This window comes from Pungitius pungitius, chromosome 17, assembly GCF_949316345.1.
Source record: "Pungitius pungitius chromosome 17, fPunPun2.1, whole genome shotgun sequence".
Taxonomy (NCBI): Eukaryota; Metazoa; Chordata; class Actinopteri; order Perciformes; family Gasterosteidae; genus Pungitius; species Pungitius pungitius.
The window spans coordinates 15,852,320-15,863,489 of record NC_084916.1 but is presented as its reverse complement, the minus strand read 5'-3'; the positions used below and the strand labels follow the sequence as shown (position 1 = coordinate 15,863,489).

The 11,170-nt window shown below is 48.9% G+C and overlaps 1 non-coding gene across 1 annotated transcript; it reads left to right on the top strand.

Annotated features, from left to right (window-relative positions):
• Positions 1 to 2,395: 2,395 nt before the first annotated feature.
• Positions 2,396 to 4,483, top strand: LOC119219470 (uncharacterized). Its single transcript, XR_009942607.1, has 3 exons — positions 2,396 to 2,516; positions 2,998 to 3,115; positions 3,877 to 4,483. It is a non-coding gene; the product is annotated as an uncharacterized LOC119219470 (transcript).
• Positions 4,484 to 11,170: the final 6,687 nt, after the last annotated feature.

Below are 11,170 nucleotides of genomic sequence, written 5' to 3'. Positions count from 1 at the left end.
CACACACACACACACACACACACACACACACTAACCAGGATACACAGGTGAGTGTGAACAGGTATGTTTTAGAGAGAAGGACGGAGACAGAAAACAACACAGCTGGGGAGAAGGAGAGTGAAGGGAATCTGACACGGAAACAGGTGTGAGGCGGGTTTACACAGCCGTGTACCCTCTGTGTGGGGGGGGCACAAAGACCTTTCTGTCACCTACACGGGTCGGAGGGCTGGAACGGGTTGGAATGAAGCAGAGGTTTTAGGGGAGCCTTGTCTCCCCCCCCCCCCCTCCTCCTCTCTTAAATCACACACCGTCAACCCGCTCCTTCATCTCTCCAATTATCTCTTGGTACAAAAGTCAATAATTATTGGCTAAAAGATTTACACATGTTTTTTTTTGCGATATGGGGGGGGGGGGGGATTCCAAAAGAGCGATAAAATAAATCCTCAAACTCGACCGAAAAAACATCCTTCATATAACGAACAACACTAAACGGAGGAGGTCAAGGAGACGAGGAGACGAGGAGTGGAAGAGGAACTCGAGCTCTGCGAAGAGAGGAAGGAGGCCGTCAGAGGAGCACAGCTGGAGTCGCCATAGCGACGCAAACACGCCAGGGCCACGCGACAAACGGCCGCAACAGGTGGACGACTGTTTCCACACGCGTGCATGCAGCAGCTGCCAGGAGACCGGAGGGGAGGGGGGGGGGGGGGGGGATGAGGGGGAGGGGGTGTGAACTGCTCTTTGTCCATTCTGTATTTTTTTTTTTTTTATTGACCCTCATTCATTGGATTAAAGAGGTTCAATTTCACCAGATCCTAGAGCAGGGGGGGTCAGGGGGCGGGGTCCGTCCAGCATCTGGCAACCTACCACACTCCCTTCTATTCACCGAGCAGGGGGGGGGGGGGGGGGACGTGGGGGGGCTCAATGTGAATGAGAATGGAGAGAGAGAAAGAACGTCTGGTAAAGGTATGCCAGGTGAGGCTCGCTGCCACCTGCCTGCTGTTGTGCCACAAACACAAAAGACTTCCCTCTGAGACACACACACACACACACACACACACACACAGTAGCCACACAAGAGAAACCCGAGGCTGTGATTAACAGACAGTAATGTTTTATTTATTTTTTTAACAAAACACGTGGTCAACAAATTGACTGTAAACACTAAATGCCAGACAGGTGCCTCCTGTGGATGTGTGGTTTCCACGGTGACGGCCTGGGATGCAAAGCGGGGCGGGTGGGGGGGGGGGCAGGTGCTGGAGTGCAGTAAAAGTGGCGCTCGGAGTGGGTTCAGCCTCTCTGTGGGGGGAGGATTAAGGCAGGAAAAGCCTGGCAGGTTAATGGGGTTCATTCAGTCTGAGCGTGTTCTCGACTCCTTTTTATCGCAGGAAGAAAACGCTTTAAAAAAAAAAAAAAAAAAATAGAGTTCAAGCTCTTTCCGCCGCTGCGGATTTAAAGGTCACAGCAAATATTTGAAGGATTTACTAGATATTTTGGACGGGCATTTGGGGTCCCCAGGGGATAAACCCCGCTCACTTGTGGTCACAACCGGACTTTTCCTTCGGGACATTTAATCTGTATTTCTCCAGGACCGGTACCACCAAATCCCTGCTTTAATGATTCATGCCAGACAGCAAATGTTCTCATCCTGGCACGTTAGTAAGTCTTGTGCTTTAATACAGTTTTTTTTTTAAAGCACCCGCTTTTATACACAAACATCTCGCCTTCCAGATCATGTTTTCTTTAAATAATTTAGTCTGCACTTTTCGTATTATTATTATTATTATTATTTTTTTTTTTATAACCCTCGCAGGTACTCAAGGATACGTTTTTGTTGAAGCGGTCTTGACATCATTCTCTCTACGAGTTGCACACACTTTTGAAGAAAAAAAGATGCTCAGGAAATCAATCCATCAACGCAGGGCGGGGGCAGAGACACGGACCGATGCTGCTCTTTTATTGGCCCGCGTCTGACCCGGAGACCGCTGACCGGGGCGAAATGGAAACGCGGGAGGTGGAACGTTTCGTGGGAGGGAGGGAGGGAGGAAAGAGATGAGGAGGAGGGGGGGGGGCGGGGGGAGGGACATTATCGAGCCGGTGTGAGTCAGCGGGCTGACGGGGGCTTCAGGGTGCGGCTCCAGCGCATCGCTGCTCCTGTAGACGTCTCCGTATTCACCCCCGTCTCTGACGAGATGTCCGTTTGTCTCACGCTGTGCCGGCGCCGCCATGAGCGCCATCGAGGGCCGCGCCGACCTGCTCACACATTGTAGAGGAACGCGGCGGCGAGGGCAGCTGTGCTGTTGCGTTTGTTATCAGCCCGGGTTTGACCTTTTTGTGTGTGTGTGTGTGTGTGTGTTGTGTGGTGTGTGTGTGTGTGCGTGTGCGTGTGCGTTGTGCGCGCGCCGTTAGGACCCGGAGACGGCGTGCCGGCGGTGTACGGCCTGGACGTGACGGACGCGTCGCGGTGGGAGGAGACTGTGCTGGACCCCGCACTGCAGATACTGGAGAGCCTGAGCAAGGTGGGGCCTTCACTGCGCTTTGTGCCTGGAGACTCGTCATCGCGTCTTCGCCTCCTTTCACCCCCGTCTGTTCCCTCCTTCACACATCGAACTCAAATGAAAGCGGCTAACGCTCCTTTCATTGTTGTTTTGCTCGTCCTCCTTTTCTGTACTGACACTTCTTTTCTCTTTTCGCCGCCGCTGTCAAAACTCTCGCGGCCCTCCCTCTCGCGGCGTTTGGTTTTCCTAAATATGTGAGCGCGGCCTTGCGTGAGCGCTCTATTCAAGGCGGCCCCCGCGGAGCCTTTCGACCGCTCGCTGTGCAACGTGGCAACAGACGCCGGCCAAGGTCGAAGCAGCGCGCATGTGAACCAAGTTAGAAATATGAGGCCGGAAAATGTGTTCGTCAGACCTCCGAGGAGTCTTTTTGTGACACTGAAGCAAACAATAAGCTTTTTGTCCAAAAAACAAACAAACAAACAAACATTTCACTATCACTTAGAGCGAGGAGCCAGCTGTTCAGCCAATCAGAGTAGAGGAGGCGCAGCGGAGGAACAAGCGCAGCCGCCACGCGTGTGACCAGTGCGACAAAGTGATCATCGGGGACCTGGAGTGGACCGGTGAGGCAACACAGGGGGGGGTCAGCGGCCATATTTAAACATGTCAACACCTGTTTTCTGTGAATGTTTGTTCATATGTATCAGTACACACTCATTACACAACATTGTTATGGGCGGTTTTGATTACATGTATCTATTTTACTTGATTACATGTATCTATTTTACTTGATTACATGTATCTATTTTACTTGATTACATGTATCTATTTTACTTGATTACATGTATCTATTTTACTTGATTACATGTATCTATTTTACTTGATTACACGTATCTATTTTACTTGATTACACGTATCTATTTTACTTGATTACACGTATCTATTTTACTTGGTTACATATATCTATTTTACTCATTCATTTCAGCACGATAGATTCCCTTTTTAGCTCCAAATTAAAGCAGGAGGCCGAAACCCCGTAACCACCTCGTGAAGGTGACGAGTCTTGAGTGTGCGCTCCGCAGCGGAGTATATATATATATACATTTTTTTGAGTGACTCTGCGATGTGACGGCAGTAGTGACATTGCAGTTTTTGAAATGAAAAAAAACAGTGACCCTCCTGCTTGTTGTTTCACCTGAAGAGGCCACTCAAACCACTTCAGGCTTCCAGGTTCAGAAACAACAAACCCCCCCCCCCCACATGTTGCAATCCTCCGGCTGCTTAAAAAGGCCTCAGTGGACCTGATGAGTATCTTCTCATCGCCTCTTGCACGCTGACACTTATTTATATTCTATATATATATATATTTTTTTTTTGCTTGCAGCTCACCTGAAGTCCAAAAAGCATCGGCATCACGTGAGGAAGAGGTTGAAGTCCGACCCTCCTCCCTCTGCTGCAGGGACGGTGGGGGGCGACTCGGAGGACTCCGTTGCCCCGGGCCGCACGGAGGCGACCCCCGGGGAGGTCGTCGCCGGGACGCCCCCTGTGACCTCGTGAGAGTGGACTCGCTTTCTGCTGCCAATGGAGTCACATTTGAACCCTGGTGCCTCCATTGATCTCATTTTGTGGGCTGGACTCCGTCCTGCAGATTTGTGAATTGATAACGTTGCACCTCAGTGTCGCAGGACCTGAAGCACCTGAAGGACGACTCTCACGGATCCTAGGAGTTTTATTTTGAAGGAGATAAAAGAAGTACACGAGGTGCTTTTACATGATTAAGACATAGCTTAATTTAAAAGAACAAATCTGACATTTGCTGCAACCAGGAACTATCATTTTTAAATGCCCCCCCCCCCCCCCCCGGCCATACGGCCCGTAATTACACAAGATGTTTGTTAGCATTTCATGGTTTGTTTTCTTTGTCTTTCACTTGAACCTTCATGCACTTTAAAAACAAACGTTTTTTTTCAATAAACCAAAGAAGCTTCTCACCCGAAGGCGTTCTGGTTTTACCTTCTCGCCTGATCGCAGGTCACCTGACCGCAGAGGGAGTGCGTTTTCACTGCGCTGTTTATCTGGCAGCGCGGCGTGCCAAGGTGTGTGCTCCCCCCCTCCCCTCCCCTCCCCTCCTTCTCCCCCCGCCGCTGAACCGCATACACAACACCTGGCATGGGACCATGGCGCTCCCTTTCTATCTCCCCCCCCCCCCCCCCCCACCTGCCACTTTTCGGAGAATCAGACGCTGGTTCCAGGTTCCCGGGTGGAACGCCGTCTCCTCCGTCTGAGGCCGAGTGTCGCTCTTTGAGCCTCGTTCACAGGCTCCCGGTGTTTGACCTCGTCCACATGACTGAAAATATTTCCAGCCATATAATAGCGGAGCGTGGAGGGGGAGGGGGGGGGGGGGGGGTTGTGTGTGTGTGTGTGTCCCACATTCTCTCTTTCCAAAGTGGGTCAGGCCTCGAGCGCACTGAAGGCTTACCGTACAGTATGTGGTAACACGAGGGCAAAGGTCACCGTGCTGTTATTTTTATGACCTTCCGCTGTGTTTGGATTGTCCTCCTTTGTATTGTCTCTGGTACAATGATGCACCTTTTTTTTTTTTTTTTAAATGTTAAAGCCTCACATTCTCTTCACCCAGCTAATCGTGGAATGTTCTTATCTGGACTTCCCGGCACCTCCAGGCACTGCTGACTCACTCCACCTTTAAATAAAAGACCACACGGGATCTCACAAGTGGAGAACTAGGACAGCGTCCACGGTCACAGAGCCAATTAGTGATTTACGCGCCCAGATGCAGTAGATCATCTATGGACACGCACGCACACACACACACGCACACACACACACACACACACACACACACACACACACACACACACACACACACACACTCGTGCACTGAGTGAACTCGTTAGCTCCAGACAGTGAGCACAAAGAAACAACACAACGGGCCAGCTTTGAAAAGGGAAACCTGCAACTGTGGCGTCCCACACACACACACACTCAAAAAACAAAAAAAATTCTCAAATGTTTGATATGATGACTGCTGCTTTTTATTCGCGTGTATATATGTATATATATTATTTTATTACATGTATAGCTGGTCAGTTGTAGAGCACCTCTCTCTCTCTCCTCCTTTGGCGGCTGGCTGTGTGGGTCCACAGAGCGCACTCTGTCCTATGGAGGGGGGGGGGGGGCACAGGCTTCCTTATGTAAGACGCTTGTTGTCTGCATCGGGGTTTCCGGGCCTCCGATCCCTGGCTTTGCTGCACATACTGCCTCCAGTGTGGTGAGTTGGTGGTGAAATGTTGAGATTTCATTTAAATTCTTTTTTCAAAGAACCAACAATTTCAAGATCTGATTTTAGTCTTTTGCACACGATAAACGTTTTCGTCCGTCTCAGCATTAAGGCGGGGCAGCGCGTCCCCTTTCTTTTGTTTTGTTTTTAAAGCGCAATTAGACAAACGAGATGTATATATCGTGTTAATTGATGGGTTTTATTCGAGAGGTGCCGGCAGGAGGATTTTGTCGACAGGAGGCGTCCCATCTTTTTCCTTCTGTTTACCGTCCTTATGCTAAGCTAAGTAGCTTCATGCAAGAGGCGAATAGCTGTTATCAGTGCATTTCCGTTTGTATGCTACCAATTCCCCCCCCCCCCCCCCCCGCCCCGCCCGTCAGAGCCTCTCTCCACCTCAGCTGTAGTTGTGTCATCCAGTGACTGTACGTCTAGGTAATTTGAAGTCCACTTAATCCTAATCTCTAATCCCATTTGACTAAACATTCCCTGCCATCTGGCCTTGGCGAGACGACAAAAAAGAAGCGTTAAACACGCAACCACGCACGCATGCACGCAGACAGACAGACAGACACACACACACACACACACACACACACACACACGCGCACGCAGACAGACATGCGAGCGGCTAATCAGATCGAGTCGCAGCTGTGGTCGAAGACGCCGTCGACTCGACGGCCACGAGGGAGCTTTATTTCTGATTGATACGGGCTGAACACGCTTACCGATAGCGCAGAAGGACACACAACACTAGACGCCACACGCTTTGTGTAATCTCCGGGGGGGGGGGGGGCCCGAAGTGCGTGGAACGCCAAGGACTCCGCTAGAAATGTGCAGCTTTTTTGTCTCGGTAAACACGGCGGCCGTGGCGTGAGCGGCTCGTCTGTGAGGAGGACACAGACACACAACCCACACAAGTCAGGTGTGACTCAATAAGATAGAAGAGCATCGACTCTCTCTTTGTGTGTGTGTGTGTGTGTGTGTGTTTGTGCACAGGAAAAGACTCCTTTTTGTTTCATTTGTTTGCAATAACTGATGCAACTAGTGCTGGTGGAGATTTTTTGTACCTTTTAAACTGAATTTAATAGTTGTTTGTAGCTATATATATACATTATATTATACATGTAACACACACACACACCAATAAAGGATGGTCTGCACTCTGGATGCATGGTCTACATCACAAAACCACCGTCTCTTAGCCGCTACACACTCATCCCTCTGTGTGTGTGTGTGTGTGTGTGTCTGTCTATAGGGAGGGACGAGGTTCAGCGGGTTTATGCTGCTCCTCCTCTTTTTGTCTCGCCGAGGTGGCCGCTGTTCACAAGGAGACGTGACAGAAGGACGGGGAGAGGAAGAGACGTGATTAGATGTGAACGCCCCCCCCCCACCTCTGCACCCCCCCACTCCCTTGCACCCTCCCCATGCATATTTCCGGCCCGGTTATGTAATGCGGGGGGGGCGCTGGGTACTTTTTCCCCTTCATCATCTACCCTTCCCAATCCAGAGCGTAACATGCCTTCCTGTTTTTCCAACAACCCAATGAACTCATTTCCCAGGACAACACACACACACACACACACACACACAGTATTGTCACCTTTTGTAAGTAATTTGCTTATTTTATTTAAAGCTGCTTACTACTGATGTATTATGTTTAGCGGGCCATGATGTGTCTCACTCCTCTCACACGTGCGGGTGTGTGTGCGCCTGCGTGCGTGTGTGTGTGTGTGTCTGTGTGTATATCTGTCTGGTCTCTCTCATCAAACCTCATATCAAAAATCTGTCCTCTATTCAGTCCTGATGTCCATTTTCTCTGACAATGTCTGTGTGTCTAGAAATGGGTGTGGCGGCAGATACACGACAAATAATACGTACGTGTGTGTGTGCGCGCGCACGCGCGTTTGATCCCGTCTGGGTGCAACGAGCAACGCACACTCTGCGGTGCATTATATGGCAGACAAAGCGTGTGCGCGTAGGGGCGCGCGCGCCCGTGCTCATTCTCAGTGGCTTAGGCGCTGGAGCATTTTCCCGCCAGTGCGGCGTTTTGTGGGCGGGGCTGCGGCTGGGCGCAGTAGCAACAAAGAGCCGCAGCTTCCCGCCCGATATGCAAATGAGGCGTTGGTGGGCGGGGCGCGGAGCCTCCCATTCTGCGGCGCTTAACGCTTTCACTGCCAGGTCCTGCTCCTTCCGCTTCTTCTGTCCTCCGGAGGACAGGTTTGATTTGTAATAATACGTTAGTATGAAAACGTAGTGTTCTTTGTAAGGGTCAAAGGTTAAATGAGCTGCTGAACATGATTCACCCTCCGTTTGATTTTCCACGGTCTTTGCAATGTGTTACTCTAGTGGAATATTACAAGGTCCCAGATTAACTGTGTGGAAATTTGATTTACCATAAATTAAATTAGTTATTTCCCTCATGTCACAATACTGAGGTTGTCCTTGAACTACATATTGTACCATCAGGTTCTATAAAGGTCATAAAATGAATATTTTGTTAAATTGTACCTTGCAATTAGTTATTTCATAATGCTGCATTTATTCATTTACATTGTCTACTGAATGTATTGTACAAAGCTACAATATGAATATTCTGCGTTTTGCAGATATTATAAAACAGATGTGTGTGTGTGTGTGTGTGTCTGCCCACGACATGCCCGCGTTGGGAGTGTGTTATGAAAGCCAACGTAACATTAGACGGCATGTAGACCAGTAGCAGCTGTCGCACACATACATGTGCGCTCCACATCTCCCCCCCCCCCCCCCCCCATCCCCTTATTTCAAACAAAGGGCTCTTTTGTACGAAGAAGCCGTGTGCTTCCACACGCTAAGCAGGACTCACACTGAACGCTGATGTTTCAGATATTCACTCGCCGTTCTCTCCATTTCTGCATTTCTCTGATTCCAACCCTATTTAACGTTATGTCCAGATGACGCTGAAGAAACATCAGAGTTTGTAACTATTTAGCGCCGCTGGGTACCAACCAGCTGAGGGGCGTTGTGGTCATCAGATAGACGCGCGGGAGGCTGTTTGGGGCGGACAAAGTGAAAAGAGCGGGAAGGGAAGCCGCTGTTGAATGCACCCAACAGTTTGTCTGATAAGACTCCCCCCCCCCCCCCCCACACACACACCTCCTCCCCCTGGGCAGTTAACGGTTAAGCAGCTAATCCGTGTTTGGCGGGGGCTTAAAGATAGAAAGCCACGGTGCAAGCGGGGAATTTGCAAAAACATTTCTGGGGAACTTTGGGATTATCTGATGGCCTCGGCGGGTTTAAGAGGTTTAAGGAACGGAGTGAAGGGAATTCCCCCCCCCCCCCCCCCCCCCCCGGAACCTCGTGACCCCTCGTGACCTTCGCTCACCGCCCCCAGCTGCACAACAACAGGCCGGACGCCACAATGGCTGTTTACAGTTGCCTGTCGTGCTTCCTCATTTCATTCTGACATGTGTTGTGAATGACCTCTTTATTGGAAGGGTGTCCACTGTCGTACGTTTTAACATCCCTCGCTGGTGTCAACGGGGGTCACACGTCCTGTGGCGTTCAGGTCTCGGCTCAAAAGAGGAAAAAAATCGACTGTTAATTTCCCTAAAACAATTATCTGCAGCGACTTCGCTGCCCTCAGTTCCTGTCACTCATTACACAAAGTTACAATGCATGACCTACCCGTGTGATTTAATGTTTGTTATCTTGTGCTCACGCCGTCTTCTGGAAGGCAGTGAATCATTTACATTTGTCAGTTGTAACGCAGGTCTGTATTTGAATGCATGCCATCGAGGAAGTAAAGTCAGACATTTGTTCCTTATTTATTACACGACAGTTATGGCACAAAGCCAGAGCCGCGGATGCCTCGTCACACACGCACACACACACGTGCACACACACACCTCTCACATCCCTCTGCCTACCAAACCAGCATTTGCCTACTATCTTCTTCTTCATTTCACTTCCAAATCCCTGTTAGACTCCCGTGTCTCCTGCAGCTGCTTTCTCTCCCGTGTTGCATTGCGCCTTCGCGGGATGCTGCAGCATCTTCTTTGCTGCTCTCCGTTCCAGATCTAACTCCTGCAGGCCCTCCTGTGTCCCCCTGCCCCACTTCACACCGTGCAAGACTGCTGCCATCATTTAAAAAAAACTTGAACTTAGATTCAGGTAGCGGGAGTGTTGTGTTTAATTAGATGTTTAAACAACGCCGTTATTCCTCTTTTTGCTAAAATATTTAAGTGTTGGCAGGTCTTTTTTTAAATCCAAATGAAGCATAAAATGTTTTACCTTAACTGCGTTATTTGCGTCTTTCATTTTTTAATGTTTTGCTGCCTCCTTGTGGCCAAAGTACATAAATAATCCTCTTCAAGCTCGTTGCTGCACCTTGAAGAAGACGACGAGGAAGGCGACTCGAAACCGACACTCACTGCCGGGCCAAAGGTCATGTGAGGATTTCAATGTTTCAGTCCGGATCCAAACGAGAAATGTGTGTGTGTGTGTGGTAGATGGTTCACACATCCTTTATGTGATATCCTTCCTCACAGGTGACCTGTTAATGAGGGATAAGCCATTTGAACAAAGAGTGCTCTTCACGTCGTCTCCACTGAATCTCTGCAATGTTACACTTTGCACTACTGAAAGAGCCCCAATGCACCATGTGATGGGTTTGTACTAGGGCTGGGACTTTAGCGCGTTAATTACGATTAATTAATTACAATGTGAATTAAGATTAATTAATTACACAAAAAATAACACATAAAACATTTTTTACGCATTTTTACACATATTTTTTGCACCGCGGAACGTTTCTCACTGGATGAGTTTCGGGGGGACCGATTATACTGGAGCACCAACTAGCGTTCATGACTTCAGACAACAACAAACCACAGTGAACATGAACAAAGAAGCTGACGAGACAGTGTCGGTTGGTCCCGTGAATGGGAAATCTTATTATAATAAACACACGGATGGAAGCGTCGATAAGAGCGTGGTTGTGTGCAAGCTGTGCAACAAGGAGTTCACATCGAGCCTCAAGTATCACCTCAACGCAACACAATTAGCAGCTAGCGTGGACGTACAAGGACCCACACCCAACCCACACTGCACCAGATGACTGGTTTAAGGACCAGGGTAACTAAGTCCACGTCTGAAAAAATAACCAATGTTCTGAATGTACTTGAAAGTATTGGTCTACTTAAAAAAAACCTAGTTTACAGAAGGTCTACTTACCTATAGGCTACCTGAATTTCTGAAAGTACTATTATTCTAAATATGCTATTGCTACACTTGTCTGCAGGAATTGGTTGAACAAAAATAAAAATCCATGTGAAAAAAATTACTTCTCACTGTTCTCAGGTCAAATATTTATGCAATTAAAATGTGATTAATTTTGAGTAAT